Genomic DNA, 20,446 nt, shown 5'->3' with positions numbered 1-20,446 from the left:
TAAGCACCGGGCCTATTTCTATTACTTTACAAGGTAAAAACAGTATTATTTTCTTCTTAAAAATGACTTAGAACCCCTAAAACTTTTTTTTTTTTTTGGCAGAGACTAAGGTAACAATTAGTTTAAACTTAGTTATTTTCCCCCTCACCAAGGATTACATTTTTTTCAGGCTTGTTGTCCATTTAATTGCTGAGTGTTCTGCTCCTTGTCTGCTGTTTGGGCATTCAAAGTGTTTCTTTAATATGCCAAGAAAAAAGCACTAAGCAGTTTTGTTAATGTTGAAAATAAAACAAAACATTTCCTGAACACTGACTTTTAACTAATTTAAAGGTGGAAATGGGGTAGATCAGTATTTTGACTTGATTTATGACTCGACCAAAATAAATGACTTGACTTGACTTGCTTGACTTCTAGCAGTGACTCGACTTGACTTGCTTGCTTTTGGCCACAGTAACTTGGGACTTGCTTGAGACTTGAAGGTTAAGACTTGAGACTTGCTTGTGACTTGCACATGTGTGACTTACTCCTATCTCTGTAAGACTCTGCTTAAATGTTTGCTATGTTATTTGTTCCTGGTATTAATAAAAACATAATACTTTGCAGGGCTTCTAGCAATTGTCTATATGTCAGACAATGCCTTTGGCAATACAGCTGAACAGCAGCTAAGCTTAAAACACACACAATATTACCAGAAAAAGGAACTTAAAGTGTAACATTTAGTTAACATTTATTTTTTTTAGTTTTGGATAGAAAAAGGAAGAATTAGAACTCCTATCAAGTTTTACTGCAGTCAAATGCTTCATCGGAGACATTCCTTTACTTCCTGTCTGGTAAAAAAGTTGTCCCCTAGGCCAAGAAGTAAGGGTGTATTTCTCTAACAGAAACACAGAAATGAGTAAAAATGTTCTTTTAAGTTAAGTAGATGAACAATAGAACTAAACCCCTGACAGCTTTTATTGTTGTCTGATTCACTGTTGCAGTTTTTTTTTCACCTCCTGTCTGGTAAAATGCTGGCTGCTGGACAGAATGTGATAGAAAATCTCTCTAACAGAGCCCCAAATTGTAGTGAAAACCTAACAGGAGCTCTAATATTTGCACCTTCTATTTTTACATTTTATCCGAAGCTAGAAAAAAAGAGGTATAGAGGTGTTTTAAAGATAATTTGCCATCAAAATGAAAGAAAGATAAACTTCCTCAAGCATAAAGTACAGACACCTACAAGAGCCTCTACATACCTCCCAAACTTTCCTGCCATGGCTTAATGCATGGCCATCCTGACCAGCAAAGCTTTGGCACTTCCAAATAGGCATTCCCATCTATGCCTGTTTTCTGCACTTTCCTATAAGCCAGTGAGTCTGCCCATCATAGAGATGGAGTAATGAGAGTGCTAAAGTCTAACTTTATGTTTCATCACTGCTGAGAAGTATCAGAATTTTTCCAGTCATAACTAAAAGAAGCTTTGGAAAGCTGCCGGTACAGGTATATGTTGGTGCCACTAGGTGACTGAACTTCATACCTACAGCCGATTTTTTTTATTAAATAACAAAGTCTCTTAGAAATATTTTTTAGCAGATCTTAGTTGACTATAGACATATTGTATGACAAAAATACATAAATAGAAACAGATATGAATGTAGCATGGATTATTAAGGGTATTTACATAGCTAAAGAAATGTAAAGGTTCCCTGTAAAAAGTCTATTGTGTGGTAGCACTGTATAAGCTACAACCTCCCACCAAATACAAAGTCATATCTCCACACTCTTCAGTTAATCTTCTTACTCCTTAAATGCACTAATGCATCATCTACTAAATACTTAATCTTCCTTACATCCTGATTATTACACAGTTCTGGATTTGTTATCAGGTCATACCCTTTCTTTTTCTTGTACTGAAGAAATGCTGATTTGGATAAAAAGCACATGAAGTACACGCACTAAAAGAATGATCTAAAGGCCCAAAGGTCGCATTTAGAAAATAATAATGAACAGTCACTAAGATATATTGCACTTTTTAAATGACTTGAAGAATCCACACTGATCCTTGCAGCTCTGCAATTAGTACACCAGAAAAATACTAATCACTGCAGTAACTAGACATTTTTTAAAGCTCATTAGATTGTGCAAAAAAAAAATATATATTTATCAATAAAAAAATACATTTTAAAAAAGATATTTACATACAATGTTTTGGCTTGTCACAAAAATGATCTTTACCAAGTATACAGTGGCACACAATCCAAACTCTCTCACTAATAGCTGACATGTGTGTAGTAACAGTCCAGATTGCAATACAGGCAGCCACACATTCCAGCTAAAAGGACCAGAATGAATCACAAGACACTAACAACCAATATCATGCATTAGTTCTACATATAAGATGCCATTACTGATACGCATGTTTTGAGACTTTGAGTGGTGGCAGCACTCAAGATTTCAGCATATTTTTAACCAGTGTCAAACAACACCACTTCATAAATTTGGGGGTCGGGCGATAGCCATTAACCCTTTTTATTATATCAAAATAGGCTCCTCCCCCACAAAAACAAGGACAGGCTAAGGCAGACCATAGATGTTGAGATATATATATTCATATTGATACTATATAAATCAATAAAAATGTATTTATCTACAAATTGTATCTTATACCCAGCAATGAGCATACACATGCCCGCATCTATAAGCAGAAAATATATATGTACCACCCTCTAACATGTGTGCAAGATAGGTTTCTGTTAGTGTAGATACATTTTTTTTTTGGCTCAGGAATAGGCCTGAGCTGTGAATCTTGGTCAAAGTTCAGTGACTCAGGGCTGAATGACTCATCCTAATAGCTCATCTGGTGCCTCCCCCTTGTCTAGAAGTTTGTAGAAACTTCTACAGCTGGTGGGTGGAGGTGAGGTAGTTTAAACTGTAACAAATGCTGTTTTATCAAACAGCAATAAACACACTTTGACTGACATATAGAATAATGGACCTGACATATAGAATAATGGGCCTAACCAGTGTATTCCTAACTTTTATTTTTACTATAGGGATAGGGGGTGAGGTGAATGTGCGGAAAATGTACAAAAAGAGAGAAAAACAGACCATGACTTCACTACAATATTTCTCCAAACACATCTAATAAAATGTATTGTATCAAAACATTAATATATCAATCCCCACTCAGTGACAATGCTGTCACTGAATCTGGGACTCAAAACTGCTCCTGAGCATCCCTTTAAGATAAGCAGTTATAAAGCATGTCGACAAATGGCCTGAACATTTATCACAAATATGTCATAAAAGCAATAAGGTATATAATAATCAACATGCATCTGTGAAAAACAGTTCTATGTCTGTAACTTACCTCCCTCCACTCACAAATGCCTTTAACCTACTTGCCATTACCGAAACCTGGCTACATTAATATGACACTGCTTCTCCTGCTTCCCTCTCCCATGGTGCCCTTTTTACACTCCCTGAGACCCAGGGGTTGGAAAGGTAGCAGAGTTGGAATCCTCCGAGCCCCACACAACACCTATCAGATAATTCACAGACCTTCCTCTCTGACACTCTCCTCTTTTGAGACACATTGTGTATGTCTATTTTCTCCTGTTTCTTTAAGAACTGCTGTGATCTTCCAGCCCTTTGAACAGGTATCAACCTTCCTTCACTGCCTGGCTACCCTACTTTCTCTCTTCTAAAATCCCATGAATCAATGGATATAGGTTTCTACTCACTCTGATGGCAACACCTTTGACGTTGAATTCTTCTACTTATGCACTCCATGAAACTTCTCCAACAATCCTCTCTTAATCTCTTATCACCAACTTTTTTGTTTCACTCTCTCCCTAATTTTCACCTCCTCTCCCTCCAACCGCCTAACAGTTACCCATAGAAACTTTTCCCACATCAACCCTTCTCTTCTCTTTTCTGCTACTGACCATCTTAATGACAAAATCTCATTCCTGTCCTGCCCCAACCTAGCCAACTCTGTGTACAACTGTTCACTCTCATCCTCCCTAGACAAGCTCGCCCCCCCCCCCCTCACTACACACAGAATCAGGACCCGACCCTTAGAACCTTGGCAAATATATGACACCAGAAGTCTCAAAAAACATAGCTGCACTCTTGAATGCCTGTGGCGTAAGAATAAGTCTCAGAAAGACTTCAACCAATATAAAAAAAACAGGAAGGGAGGAAAGTGGATTTAATAATAATGTAATCAATGTAAAGGACCCACTAGCTCAAAAAGATTTCCAATGAGCAGCACTCAAATGGCAAAAAGACAGCATACAAAAAGAGATAGGACAACTAAAGAAAGAAATTGTCCAAAAGTGCCATACATCAGAGTAACCGGGGTATATTATAAATAGAGGTTAACGGAAAAACTACAGAAACCAAAGTATTCCTAATAAAAATGTATCAAATTTTATTGAATCAAAGGAACATACAGTTTCAATATATAATAAAAAATATGAACCTTCTACCTCACCACTACAAGTGACCACGTGGTTATTAAAAGCAAACACACACGCCTGGATCAGCTGCAGTTGTCATATGAGCAATATATCAGTAGAATAATTATATAATAACAAATGAATAAATCAAAAATTAGGGATCCACAAAAATGAGAGTGGAACAACAAATAGGGGAAAAAGGCTCAGCTGGTTGTATCTAGTGGCTAAACCGGCAAAATTACCGATCACAACATAGAGAGACCCATATACTGAGCAAGGAGCTGAGCCACACCTAGTTCAATGGACGGCAACGGTGGATGTAACCAGGCTAGAGCTAAAAAAATAACGGCATCAACAAAAATAACAATAATACCCAAAGGATAGCCTCACAGCTCATAGCATGGAATCCCACCGGCGTCGTTATTCATAGGTGTAGCATAATTACCACCTATGAAAGAACTAGAGTAAATTCCATCTACTGCCTTTGTAACACAAAATTGGAAGCAAGAAGTGTGCACAATGGGAAGCCTAAAAATGACACATACATAAATATTTTAAAACCAAAATTAAGCAGCGCTAGCATAAAACAAATGTGTTAAAATGTGACATAATTTTACAAATTCATTAAAAGTCCATTATAACGTGATCCAAATAAAGTGCTCAAGTGCAAAAATATTCAAAGGTGCTCCAAGGTGATAGGTGACCCCTCTTGGTTCCCCACTCACCACAATGCCAGATTGTTTAAGCCTTGAGTATATATTGCTCAAAAGCCTTCTTGACCAGGATCTTTGGATAATCTCTCATAAATCCTTGGATATAGGTATGGTATAATCTGCCTCCGTGTCCACAACAACAAAGGGCAATGAAATAGATTGAAGCATTCCAGGGAAGTCTGCACAGGGTTCTGTTAGACAGGGATGATAGGATTGTAGTTAGGTTGGTAGATTACCGGTAGATCACACAAGCTGTCACCTGCATGGGACCAGCACACATTCTACCCCCAATTATGTTGAGGTCAGGAGATTGTGAAGGCCATGGCAAAACCTTCAGTTTACGCCTCTTGATGTAATCCCCGAGGTGTGTTTAGGATCATTATCCATTTGTAGAAGCCATCCTCTCTTTAACTTCAGCTTTTTCACAGATGGCATCAAGTTACCATCCAAAATTTGCTGAAATTTTATTGAAGCCATTTTTCCTTCTACTCGTGAGATGTTCCCTGTGCCACTGGCTGCAATACAACCCTAAAGCATGATTGATCCACCCCCATGCTTAACAGTTGGACAGAGGTTCTTTTCATTAAATTCTGTTCCCCTTCTCCAAACGTACCTTTGCTCATTCTGGCCAAAAAGTTTGATTTTAACCTCATCGGTCCACAGAACTTGTTTCCAAAATGCATCAGGCTTGTCTATATGTTCATTTGCAAAGTTCAAACGCTGATTTTTGTGGTGAGGACGTAGACGAGGTTTTCTTCTGATGACTCTTCCATGAAGACCATATTTGTACAAGTATGTCTTTATAGTGGAATAGTGTACCACATCTTCAGTGTCTGCCAGATCTTTCTGGAGGGATCGTGCAGTCAAACGTGGGTTTTGAATTGTTTTTCTCACAATCCTGCAAGCTGTTCTGTCTGATATTTTTCTTGGTCTTCCAGATCTTGCTTTAACTTCCACTCTTCCTGATGACTGCCATTTCTTAATTACATTCTGAACAGAGGATATTGACATCTGAAAAAACTTTGCTATCTTCTTATAGCCTTCTCCAGCTTTGTGAGCGTCAACTATTTTCAGTTTCAGTTTTCTAGACAACTGCTTAGAAGATCCCATGGTGCTGATTGTTAGGGCAAGGTCAGATGAGTCTGGGCATTTAAAACCTTTGAGATTGACATCACCGGGTCTTCCCAGACGATGATTGAGAACAATCCATGACACTGGCAGGTCTCAGCCTTGCAAAAAGGGGGCAGTGCATGCTCTAAATTCTGCAGGGTGCCCAAACTTTTGCAGACGCCATTTTTTTGTTTTCTGTAATTTTGAAAGTTTCAATGATGGAAATAAAATCTAACTTTTGTTGACATATTATAATAATGTCTAATCTGTAATTTGATGCCTTTTGGAGATTTTTCCATCTTTCCTTGGCTTCTTTGTGCACATTAATACAAACTTTTACCTGAGGTGCCCAAACTTTCGATCACCACTGTATATATATATATATATATATATATATATATATATATATATATATACATACATACACACACTTTATTTTATATTTCCAAACTTGTTCACTTTGTGCAGGAACAAATCTCAATAGAATGCTTGTATTACGGGCTCATATGTATATGCGTTTAGCGAACACAAACTCTTGCACCAATCTAACAAACAATACAATGTTTTTCAATGCATATAATATAGCTCTTGTTTTTTGTATACATTAAACCACCAAGTAATGCAGCTTCTGTTCTGATAAGGTCCACAAAGTAACGTGCATGTCAACATTTCTATTTGATGAAAAAAAAAAAATGAATGTGACCTGTTCAATAAGCAGTAAAATACACATGTACCAAGCAAAGTGGCATGTCAAAAAATGTGTAGATTGTGCTGTCAGAGAAAAATTAATCATGTTCGTACGTATTTATCCTAGGAGACTTGTATAAAGGCACCAGTGTATTAATTAGCATATGCTTACTGACCATGGCCACAGCAGGCATATCTGCACATGTGCCCAGTTATACCCCTAACACAGCATGCACATTGTCTTTTTTATATTTGTGAAATTTATCAATACAGTCCCTAACAGCTGTCAATAAGAGCTTCATATAAAATCACATTTTTTTTTTGAGTCATGCAATTTTTTTTAAACCGCTTACATTCAGACACAGCTTACATTCAGAATGTAAGCGCTCAATAAGGGTATTGTAACTGTACTGTCTCACTTTATATTGTAAAGCACTGTGTAAACTTTTAGTGCTATATACAGTAGATCTTGCAAAATATAATATGTAGCGCTACCCCTGCAAGGGCCGCTGGACCTTGCAAGCCCTCCAACAACAAGTCTGATACTCCGGGTTCTGACACACTTCAGTGCAAAGACACCAATAATTAGTAAGATTTGCAAGTCAACACTTTACTAGAAGGGTAAGTCAACCAGACTATAAAGGTTACAAGTATAAGCCAATTTGAGTGATATTACAGTACAATGAGATCACAAGAACACACAATGAAATAACAATAGCAATAAGGACCCCAGAAACAAGAGGGGGAAGAGGAGACTTTTAGTCTCCTCTATGAGGAGGTTGAATTCTGACACAGGTTCTATGAGCAGACTCTTTTTTGATGAAAGGAGGTCCTTGGAACATGTGTATCCTTGATCTTCAGCTAGCTATGGAGGGGGCCCAGAGATGTTACTGTGCAGTAGCAGGTCAATGAGGCTGAATGCAATAGATGTTGTATAAACTCCAGCAACCCCTCCCCCTCCCCTCCCAACTGTTCAGGTGCAAAGGTGTCTGCATGCAGTGTTTTTATTTAAAGTGTCAAAAATAAGATAAGCTTCTGCCCGCTCACCAATCTTGCCGATACATGGGTCCTGTGAGGCATGCTGTCTCAGCAGCTAGTTATAAGGTACCCAACAGGCAACCTGTAGGCCTAGGAATCCAGCAATAACTGTGTAGGTGTGCAGTGGATGTGGACCCGATCAGCAGTGCATCAAATGCAGAGACAGTGGCAGGCACCCTGTTTCCAGCAATGCAGCCCTCATTTTGAGAGGTCCTACCTCTGCTTGAGCCATGGTGCCTGCCAACAGCACCTAGAGTAACAGCCTCTTGCACTTGCAGCTCAGTATCCCAAGAGAGCCAGTCCACCCAGAACAGTCCGAATTATCTGCTTGTCTAGAACTCCTTTAGTCTTTCAGCACTCTGAACCTGTAGTTTCAAACAGTATTAAGTCTAGTGTAAATCCAGGTGACCGGAATACATGTCCCACAATCCTCTGCTATCAGTGAATGGCTTTTCATTTGCATTCAGGAAGTGATGTGATTATTCCCATATTGAACACTAGGGAGAAAGTGCTCCATGTACAATATATAAAGGAGTTTTCCTGAGTGAAGTTAATAACACAGCCAGGACTTGGCTACAAATATAATGTAATATAATATACAAAATCTGAAAAGCAGTTTCTCATATCTCATACAGTAACCTTCCATAGTACCATATGTCCCTAGGGCTGCTAATACTGAATGAAATGTGGATCAATTATTTCTGTAACATTAAAGAAAATCTGCTATAGACTAGAATGACATAGCACACCACTGGAAAATTAATGGGAGACCAGTTATGTTTAGGGTCTATGACCGTGTGAATACTCTATAGTTATGTCCTATGTACTGCTTTCGTGACCCTGACAAAAAATGTTTCATTCCCTGATCATTCACTCATCTAGTAAATTTAATACAGCTAGGTTATACCTTTAACTGGTAAGAAAATTCAAAACATTCTGAGAAAGTTTTGTGTTTATCTGTATGTGCAGTGGATGTGGACCCGATCAGCAGTGCATCAAATGCAGAGACAGCGGCAGGCACCCATATACCCATATATAGACAGCGGCAGGCACACATATACTTCTGTATTTATTATGTACCCCATGATCTGAGAAGAGGAGTTAGTAGTAGATATATTTATTTAATGTGCTCTTACTATTGATTAGAGTTTACCGTTGGAGATAGAGTGAACAAATAAATGACTGAGAGCAGCAAGGGAACTGGATTAAAATTTGATTTGAATACATTCCAAAGCATATGCTTGAACTTAAAAGATGTTCTGCGATTATCTCAGTTGAAAACTCCAGGTCAGATTGCTCTTTTCTATGTAAATATCAAACAAGTCAATACAATTTAATGTAGCTTTGCATTTGCTTAACTTTTAGCCTATGCCTTGCAGACGATGCATTGAACCATGACATTCTCCTGTACCAAGTAGAATTCGCAGTTGCATGCCTTGAATTCATATGAGTTATCAAGCACAGCTGTCTGCTGCACCAAGAAGATACGCAGACAGTTCCAATAGACTGAAACTTCTTGCTTGAGTTGATATTGCTGGAAGTTATGCTGCTCTGCTGGCTCAATTAAAATTCTCGTTTATTCAGAAAAGGTTATAGCAGATGCTGACTCCATGTGTTACATCAACATGGCTTCAATGGGTCAATTATGATAATGAGGCAGAGAAGCAATAAGTGATAAGATGCTCAGTGTTATGTCCCATTTGTAGTAAATCCTCCAGAGTGCTGCCACCTCTAGCTCAGAGGGTGATAAGAATTTGATTATGTACATATTTCAAACTTTTTATTGCAAGAAATGTTCATGACTTAGACAAAATTGCTATAGTAGGTTTAAGAATTCTGACACTTTAAGGTTAGCAGAGATGTGTCATTCAGTTTTAGTGCTGATCTAATTTCTAAAAGACACGTTCCTTTTTAGGTAGTTTAGTGGAAAACAGTTGAATAGACCATCCTCTGCATTTGTTAATATTAATTTTTAGACAGTGGACGAATTAACATATTGATCCGGATTTAGGGTGCTACTTACACACTGAAACCATCACTGATTATGATCACAACAAGAGTCAGATTTGTCCTCATTGAGAACTATGCTGCTTAATCAGCATCCCCAGCACAAACTGGCAGCACATCTCTTGCATGACATGACATGAGTCAGCTTGTTCACAACATTCTGGTAACATGTAAAACAATCACTCTTGGTGCTGCTTCAAAAATCTGGGAAAGCTACTTATTGTGATACTCTGAACAGTCCGGGTAACTGTTTAGTTTGCTTGTTATCACTATTCTGTGAAAGAAATGGGAAAACTACACCTGCAAACATATTAGAAAAAAATAGCCCAATCCCTCTTGCTCCCTTCCCTAAAATTCCACAAGGTCCTTACCATTGTGTTGGTGGCCTCCTCTAATGTTTACAGCCTCGGTGAAGACATTTTCTCTGGCTCTGCCTGCACAGTAACAGCATTGACTTGAATGGAACCACACAGAACTGCATAAACTTAAATGAAGATATAATTCTGCAGTAAATATGCTAGACCATGGTCACATCAGAGGCTGCCATTGCCACTTAGAGATTCAGTAAAGCCTGATACACACTATCAGCGGGCTGAACAAAAAAAGCTGTCAGCTCTGGTCGGAGGCACTATACTAACTATGCAAAGTTAGTATAGCCTAAACCCTCGCTAAGCTATTGTGTTCTGACAGGGGTACGGCCCCCCCTGCCAGAATACTCCAATCAGCACTCTCTGCCATTGGTTGAGAGCGCTGATTGGGAGTCGGCTGGTTGCTGGTTTTCCAGCATGCATGTCCGACAGAAGTCGGTTAAATGGCCAGCTTCTGTTGAAGCTGTGTGAACAGATTGACATATACACATGGCCGCATATCGGCCTTTTTTTTTTTTGAACTGGCAAATGTCTGCCGACATTCGGCCTATTTGTACCCAGAGGTTAGTTAAAGCTTAGACTAGATTACGAGGCTAGGTAGTTTTGGCTGTTTTTTTTTTTTTTTTTTTTTAAGTAGTCCTTTAGGCTACATGTACACTGGCGAATGTGGCCAATCATGTTTACATGCAAGAACCCCAGTGGGGGTTCCCAAAGCTGATTGCACACATTTTAAGTGAATTGGCTACGCATCGATCACCTGAGAGTAATATGCAAGTAATGCTGCATAACAAACTCATGTGAATGGCTGTGATTTCCTGCGAGAGACGGCAGCCTCCCATTGCATTCCCACAGCTAATCACTAAGAGCACCTACTGGAGTTTTTGCATGTAAACATTTTCTAGCCCATTTGCAGGTGTAAATGTGGCCTTAGCATGAGAGGGTATGATCAGAAGGATTTCAATATAAATCTCCTAACTATATTCCTCCTATTCATATTGAAGTAAAGCCCAGCTGTTAGGTTTGATATTGGTAATGGTTATTGTGGTCATGTTATTGTCATAACTTGTTAAATATTGCATGTACTTGCACAATCTAGTTCATATACCTTGTTAAATTGAACATACTGTTTATGTTTAGACATAAATATTGACTTACACATGAATATGAATAAATGGAGTGATCATAGCAGACAATTTGTTTGTTGGACAATCACCAAAAACAAATGTAATTATTTGAACTTAACCCCAACAGCAATGTGGAGCTGGCATGTTTATAATGCAGTAAAGGCATTTAGGCTGCAGTAGAAATTGATTAAAAATATTTATTTATAGGACCAGCCTGATCGCTCAATCATGCATGCACTCATGAATACAGATGACACATCTTGAACAGCTTGTGGCACACTTGCTGTTCCTGTTCTTATGAATGAGCACAGAACTATAAAAAAAAGTATTCATTCTAGTATAAAATGTAAAATAAAACACTCCTTACAAGAATCAAACAACAGGCTGTTCACTTTGCAAGGGAATTTTCCCTAAGGTTTAGTGAATTTGATGAAGCTTTACTTTGCAAAGTTTGCCCATTTTTGAGCAAGAAAAAAAATTGCTTGCACATGATTGGATGATGGAAGTCAGCAAAGCTTCACCCTATTCACTAAGCTCTGAGGAACATTTGCTTTAAAAGTGCAGCTTTCCTTGCAAAGTGAACAGCCTATTTGCCTTTATTAAATCAGTCCAACAGAGTCTTCCCATTGAAGCCACATTTCATAAAGAACTCAGACATAGAGCATTTCTGAAACATTCTCAGGGACTGATTTAAAAATTGTGGAGCAAAGAAAATTTGCACAAATCAGGAACAGTTGTCCAAACCAATAAGATTGCTTGATGTATTTAAAATATCAAACCAGGCTGATTGTCATGGATAACTATCAATTTGTACCAATTTACCTTGTTCCTGATTTTGTAAATCAGCTTTTAGACTATTTAAAGTATGCAATGCTGACTGAAAAAGTTAGATATCTGAATATCCCATGTGTACCTCTCTGAACTTTCTGCATTTGACTGTAGATGCCCTGAGAGGTTCAATATATGTACTTTATCTTGCATTGCATTGAAGCAGTTTTCAGAACTAAGTCAACATCTCTAACAGTGTGAGTTTGAATTATATACAGTTGATGCCTCCAGAATTCTTTGTGAACATAATATACAGCTTCACATTTGAGGACAGCCCCACACAGAACAATGGAACATGTAGTTCACAGACACAGGAGAAAGATAGCAGTTCTACATTCAAAAGACTCTTTTATAGTATTTTTAACTTCATTGCAGTCTGTAAAAAAGATGTCACCTCCTGTTCTCAAGTCCAATTTATTTAACAAAAGTCATAATGGAGACACATTTTCATCTGGCCCTGGTGTTGCATGTTCATTATTGATGTTTGTTCTCATAACATTTCAATGAAACATCAACGTTCCCATGTTTTTAGCTTAAAGTATTAAAAATAAAATTAATAACAAAAGCAGAAAGACAAATGGTGCCAAGACAAGATATTTGTCAACTTTCTGATCTTACAATAAAAAAATAAAAATCTGAAAACAGCATAATACTAAGTGTGCCAAATAATGTATTTTCCAGTGGCATGATCATATGTTTAAATCTTCCCCTTTATCTTTCTTGTAATTTTTAGCTTCATTTACATGGAGACATGCTTTAATAGAGATCTTTTTTTATCCTCTTTGTGATATGCCTTTTTAATTTGTTTAAGGTTTCTTACCTCTATAACTATTGCAAAGCATTTCATTGCCTAAAGTGGTCTACCTATCTCCAGGGGCAAATAGTTTTTTTAATCCGATGAATTGCTCAGTGTTTTACATAATAGATCTATACCTTAAATATTCTCTTTCCTACTCTTTTAATGATGTATGGATTAGTACAGTAATGACTGGATATATTATCCCTGCCTCTCTGACAACATATAATTCCAAGTGTGATATACAGTATATATCATATTCATCCCTAAAAAAAAAAAAAAAAAAAAAAAAAATGTTATCTAATTTTCATATTACAGATTAATAGATCCTGTCTATTACCAATCAACAACATTTTTGCATATTTGTACTTTTACTCCCACTTGGAGTTCAGCAACTGTTCCATGGAGGCATGCTAGAATAGACATGTATATCCCGCATGAGCCTGTTTCGATTTTACTGTTGCTTTTTCTATTTGTGTATATTACATTCCTTCCTCTTTCTAGATTTTTAAATTACAGGAAACACATTACACATCAGACCTGTAAAATGTGCAAAAGGGTATTGATTTCCAATTCTTTTTTTAAATGTCTTTGAATAAATGCTTACTCCTTCACCATGGCAGCTAAAATGTTCCATCAGATCATCCTTGTATTTAAAAATGTAAATGATTTCAAAGCATGGAAAACACCCACATTAAGCATAGCGGAGACTAAACACCGAATAAACCACACTTTGCTACATGCTAAGATGGAAGCTTTAAACAATGATAACCTTGGCAAATGTGATCATCTATGGAGACCATGAATTACACATGGTCTTCCACCAGGCTTTGAAGAACAGATACTTCTTCCATGGTAGAAGACTCACATGATGTCCTCTTTAATGCCCCTTAGGGGGTTGCTCTATTTCCGGGGATCTCTCTTCCTTACCTTAAATCTTGAAATTGCTATTCAGCTGCTAGATAACCATGTTAATATACTATTAAAGGACCAATACAAGTTTATTTTGCTCAAAATAAGTCTATGCCCATAACGCTGTTTTTTGAATAACTCGATCAGTAAAATCTAGCAGAATCCTTCTCAGCTATACAGAATGTTGTTGAAGAGACCATGTACAGCCATTTTTTTTTTTTTTTTACCCCATTCTCTGTGCCATTCCTATACCAACACAATGGCATTCTTAAATGTGTATAATTTTATATATTATCTGTTGTTCTTTATTGTCAATAAAAACTCTCGAAATATAAAAAAACATATAAAATGATTTCTACCAGTTCCTTTCCATGCAGTTGAAAGTGGTACTAAGCTGCAGCAAAAAAAAAAAAAATTGGGCCGTGGGCAGTTTAAGTCATAATGTGTTAGTATGCATCGCATAATAGCACTTTATGGGAGACCTACCTGAAAACAAAGCCCTCCAGCGGCACACTATCACTGCTGTAGGCGCTTCCACCTTTACCTGGTCTTCCTTCTGGGTTTGCAGGCTCCAGCAATATAAATGGTCGAGCCATGCACGCTGGAGTCACTGTTTAAAGCACAGGGCTCTGAAGGAACGGCATGGTATGCCAGCGATTCTGCGCTTTGGAGGTCTGGAAGGTTCTCAATGATCTCTGTGGTATAGGAAAAGGGAAGCGACGTCACTTCCAGTTTTCTGGATGTAAACAGTCCCTTTTTTAGGTTGGTAAAGCATCTGAACACACCGATCTTGATGTGATCAGATGCTTTTAGGGCAGAGGAGACATCTGAGGTCTAATAGACCAAAGATCTCTCTACAAAGAGTACCTGTCACCTCCTATTTCTGTCACAAGGGATGTTTCCATTCCCTGTAACAGCAATAAAATTGATAAAAAAAATTTAAAGAAACAGTGTAAAACCATACGCAAACATAAACCCATACGTAAACAGTGCACCACACATCCAAACTCCACAAAAGTCAGTTAAAGCTAAAACTTAAAAATCATAAATTGCAATTTTATAGACTAATAGGCAAGGGATTGTCAAAAAAAAAAAAAAAAAATGGTATGGGAGCTGGGCAATTCCCTGGATGACAAATACCAAAACTTTTTTAAACATTCAGTTTGTTGAAGAGGCACACTTTTATTAAAGTTTAAATCAAATTATTAAAAATACAAATATTCTTTAAATACCATGCCTGGGGGATGCCCCCAACCTTCCTGTGACATATCGAGTACGAAGTATTGGACCTAATACATAAAAACTAAAATATAAAAAAAATATTTAAATTGAGCATGAATTAATTTTACCAGTTGCTTTATCATTGGGGATACCCCATAATGTTACGGGTCAAATATGGCCCTGTCCACATTTGGTTAATGATGCCATTTAACCCCTGATTTTTACATTTAGCTACGGCGCCCAATAGCAGTCATTTGTGGCAAGTGAGTGATGGGATCAGACATGTCAGCAGAATTTTTCTTTTGACGTGTTGATGGGTGTGTACATTGTGAGGTTGAGTTTACACTGTGGGACGTTTTGGGTTTTTAAAAAAAAAGACTTGTTGAAAAGTGTCAGTGTGTTTATTTATTGTTTAGTTTTTTTTTTGTACCTCTTACTCGTTCCAGATTCTGATAGGCATCCCACTCCCAGATCCCCACAATCACCAGGTCAAACAATATAGGAAAAGATGGGGCTTTGCGGGCCAATGGGAGGAGGAGGATCAAATATGACACAGAATTATCTAAAACATAGCTTTATTGTACATATTAAAATTAGTACAATACATAGGATGGTTACCCATGTCTAACATAGAAAATAAAAATAAACAAACATATAGAATCGCAATGTAGAAATACTTCCCAAAAGGGAGTGCCGATAACTTAATATCAGGAGATGACGTAAAGGTCTCAGATGGAGCACGGTCTAAGGGTCCCCAGCAAGTCGACGCGTTTCGCACGAGGCTTCCTCAGGGCCAGAGAGACCAGAACAGACTGATATTTCTGATGCGACTCAAATCATGGCAGGCAGAAAAAATGGTAAAACCTTTCCAGGACCAGTGATAGTATAGTATTATGTATATGACCAAAAATGGCAAAGATAATATCTGTGGGTTTCAGTAGGAAGACATGCTTGTATGCATATTCGTATCCATTTTAGGAACAGGCCTGAATGGCTACTTTATATATTATAGTGGCAACATACGGTCAGAGTGTGTGGAGACCTCTTAGTAAAGTAGGTGTATCAATGTCTGCTGAGTCCTATATATATCTGGAGACTACAGCTGCAGATAGCATAATCAAACGCATGAGGCAGGTAGTAATTACAATCTGTTCAGGCTGGGTTAGCTAATACCAACAGCTAACCCATCAAGACGCCAGGCATAAGCAAGCCTGCTGCATGTAAGAGCTTCGAATGCCTGCCTTCGAATGCTTGCTTGCATCAATAATCCAGGGTATGGGCCCCCTACAAGGTAATTTGTTGTTTATAATCCCCAGGTCAACATAGGGACAAGATACATGGTCAGGGAAGTCCTCCCTGGAAAGGTGTCCTCCTATTGTTTAGGGCATGTGATCTGATATGGTTTGAGGAATGGCACATGCTTGTTCCTTACCTTTCTGGCTGGTCAGACCATATGCTCAGATAGCATTTTGGTATTCATTTTTGGGGAGCATGCTCTTTTCTAAACTTTTCAGTGAAGATCCCCCTTAAAATCCCTACCAGACATGAAGAATCTGTCAAAGAATTTGGGAAGCACCCCGCACCTTTTTTGTGTGTGTGAAGAGTTCTCCTTAAAATCCATTAAGAGGAGCCTCTTAACAGTTATGATGATTAGTCTATCAGGTCTAGATCTAAGTAGTTGGCAGCAAGCTGCAGGTCATAAGGCATGGGGGAGACTTGAGGAGTCTCATCAACCATGATCTGGGTATCCGTATGGTCACCATCTGTGCTTCCCATGGTTGTCATAAGTAACAGAATTAATTTAATCCTAGGTATCTTAAAGAAAATTATGTACAAAAATAAATTATAATTAATATATTCTGGGAAGCATAAATTAAGACATGATCTTGACTTTTACAATTTCACATATAATAAATCATATATTAATTACAAACAGTTATTTAATAAAACTTTTTTAATTTAATAATTTCTTAATTTCAATATATTTCACTAAATTAAAACATCTATGGCTATTTTTTAAAAAAGTTAAAGAAATAGTTTAAAGCTTATATATTCATTCAATCCAGGATATTTAGTAGCCTCTAAGAGTAGATCCATCCAGGCTCTCTCTGAAGCAAAGGTTTGTCTATGTCACCTCCCCACTCATGGGTCGATATGTGTTCTAATGCACACAGTTTTATCACATTCAGATACAAATTATAATAGAGGCAGATAAGGCAACTAATGAGGGTTTCCATTTTTCCCCCATGGATTGTTGACATACATCCTTCTTTGATTGATATATGCAGATATGATAGGATTTTTTATTTATAACTTCTACTTGGGTAAGCATTGCTTGATTATTTGACCTTGTTGACTTGATAAATACAATGTATGTAAATTTGAATTGCTTACTTATATATGTTATCTGTATACAGTTTACTAATATTTGGAAACACTCCTCCTGACAAAGCCATTGTCAGTGAAACATGTTGAGGAAAACAACAAGTGTCACCTTTATGAAAAAACAATTTAGCAATATTCTCTGCTGTATATGTTAAAGTGATTGTAAAGTCTTGTTTAAAAAAAAAAAAAAATTACAAGTGGCCGGGAGCCTCCTCTTCTAGGGTCCCTCTTCTGTGCTCCTAGCCCTTCCTGTGCCCCCACAGAAAGCGGTTTCCTATGGGGTGTTGTGGAAATTTTATTAGGACTAGTGTGGACATTTTTCAAGATGTTTTTTATTTAGCTTGTCATTATGGCTCCTGTTGTCGGTTTGCTTGCAACACGCTCATTAGAGTGTGTACAGGCAAACTGGCATTGAGGAAAGACTACTAGCAGTAAAAACCTTCCTTTAGATGTGTAGACGCGTTCACTTTACATGTACATATCCGGTGGGGAACACTCCATGCGCTATGTGCGGGCCTATTTGCCGTTAGTGATCTACTGTATGTGTATTACATAGTTAGGTTGAATAAAGACACAAGTCCATCTGGTTCAATCAAAAAAAAAACAGTATTGAAAACCCAACCATACAATCCCATATACAGTATCTCACAAAAGTGAGTACACCCCTCACATTTTTGTAAATAATTTTTTATATCTTTTCATGTGACAACACTGAAGAAATTACACTTTGCTAAAATGTGAGTGTACAGCTTGTATAACAGTGTAAATTTGCGGTCCCCCAAAAATAACTCAACACACTGCCATTAATGTCTAAATCACTGGCAACAAAAATGAGTACACCCCTAAGTGAAAATGTCCAAACTGGGCCCAAAGTGTCAATATTTTGTGTGGCCACCATTATTTTCCAGCACTGCCTTAACCATCTTCGGCATGGAGTTCACCAGAGCTTCACAGGTTGCCACTGGAGTCCTCTCCCACTCCTCCATGATGACATCACGGAGCTGGTGGATGTTAGACTCCTTCACCTTCTGTTTGAGGATGCCCCACTGATGCTTAATAGGGTTTAGGTCTGGAGATATGCTTGGCCAGTCCATCACCTTTACCCTTAGCTTCTTTAGCAAGGCAGTGGTCGTCTTGGAGGTGTGTTTGGGGTCATTATCATGTTGGAATACTGCCCTGTGGCCCAATCTCTGAAGGGAGGGGATCATGCTCTGCTTCAGCATTTCAAAGTATATTCTGGTATTAATGGTTCCCTCAATGAACTATAGTTCCCCAGTGCCGGCAGCACTCATGCAGCCCCAGACCATGACACTCCCACCGCCATGCTTGACTGTAGGCATGTCAAACTTGTCTTTGTACCCTTCACCTGGTTGCCGCCACACACACTTGACACCATCTGAACTAAATAAGTTTATCTTGGTCTCCGATTGGTAATCCATGTCCTTAGTCTGCTTGTCTTCAGAAAATTGTTTGAGGGCTTTCTTGTGCATCATCTTTAGAAAGGCTTCCTTCTGGGACGACAACTATGCAGACCAATTTGATGCAGTGTCTGGCGTATGGTCTGGGCACTGACAGGCTGACCCCCAACCCCTTCAGCCACTGCAGCAATGCTGGTGGCACTCATACCTCTATTTTCCAAAGACAACGCCTGGATATGACGCTGAGCACGTGTGCTCAATTTCTTTGGTCAACCATGGCGAGGCCTGTTCTAAATGGAACCTGTCTGTTGAAACCGCTGTATGCTTTTGGCCACCGTGCTGCAGCTCATTTTCAGGGTCTTGGTAATCTTCTTATAGCCTAGGGCATCTTTATGTAGAGAAACAATTCTTTTTTTTAGATCCTCAGAGAGTTCTTTGCCATGAGGTGCCATTGACCAGTGACCAGTATGAGAGAGAGAGAGCGATAACACCAAATTTAACACACCTGCTCCCCATTCACATCTGAGACCTTGTAACACTAATGAGTCACATGACACTGGGGAGGGAAAATGGCTAATTGAGCCCAATTTGGACATTTTAAGTTAGGGGTGTACTCACTTTTGTTGCCAGCAGTTTAGACATTAATGGCTGTGTGTTGAGGTTTTTTGAGGGGACAGCAAATTTACACTGTTATACAAGCTGTACACTTACTACTTTACATTGTAGCAAAGTGTAATTTCTTCAGGGTTGTCACATGAAAAGATATAATAAAATATTTACAAACATGTGAGGGGTGTACTCACTTTTGTGAGATACTGTACATAATCCTAAACGCGCAGTTGCCAAAAAACCCAGCAAAGCATGATCCAATTTGCTACAGCAGGGGAAAAAAATCCCTTCCTTATCCCCCGAGAGGCAATCGGATATTCCTTGGATCAACTTTACCTAAAAAAAAAATTTTGTACCCATTTACTGTATATTTAGTACCCCCAGGAAAGAATCCAGACCTTTTTTTAAAGCAATCTAGTGAGCTAGCCAGAACCACCTCTGGAGGAAATCTATTCCACATTTCACAGCTCTTACGGTGAAGAAACCTTTCCGTATTTGAAGATGAAATCTGTTTTCCCTCTAGACAGACAGAGTGCCCCCTTGTCCTCTGTGTTGACCTTAAAGTGAACAACTCAACACCAAGTTCACTATATGGACCCCTTATGTATTTATACATGTTGATCATATCCCCCCTTAATCTCCTCTTCTCAAGAGAGAATAAATTCAGTTCCTCTAATCGTTTCTCATAGCTGAGCTCCTCCATGCCTCTTATCAGTTTGGTTGCCCTTCTCTGCACTTTCTCCAGTTCCTTGATATCCTTTTTAAGAACTGGTGCCCAAAACTGAACA

The sequence above is a fragment of the Pelophylax lessonae genome, assembly GCF_965119305.1.
Source record: "Pelophylax lessonae genome assembly, chromosome: 7".
Classification (NCBI taxonomy): domain Eukaryota; kingdom Metazoa; phylum Chordata; class Amphibia; order Anura; family Ranidae; genus Pelophylax; species Pelophylax lessonae.
The sequence above is the reverse complement of the archived record's forward strand: the minus strand, read 5'-3'. Positions refer to the sequence as shown.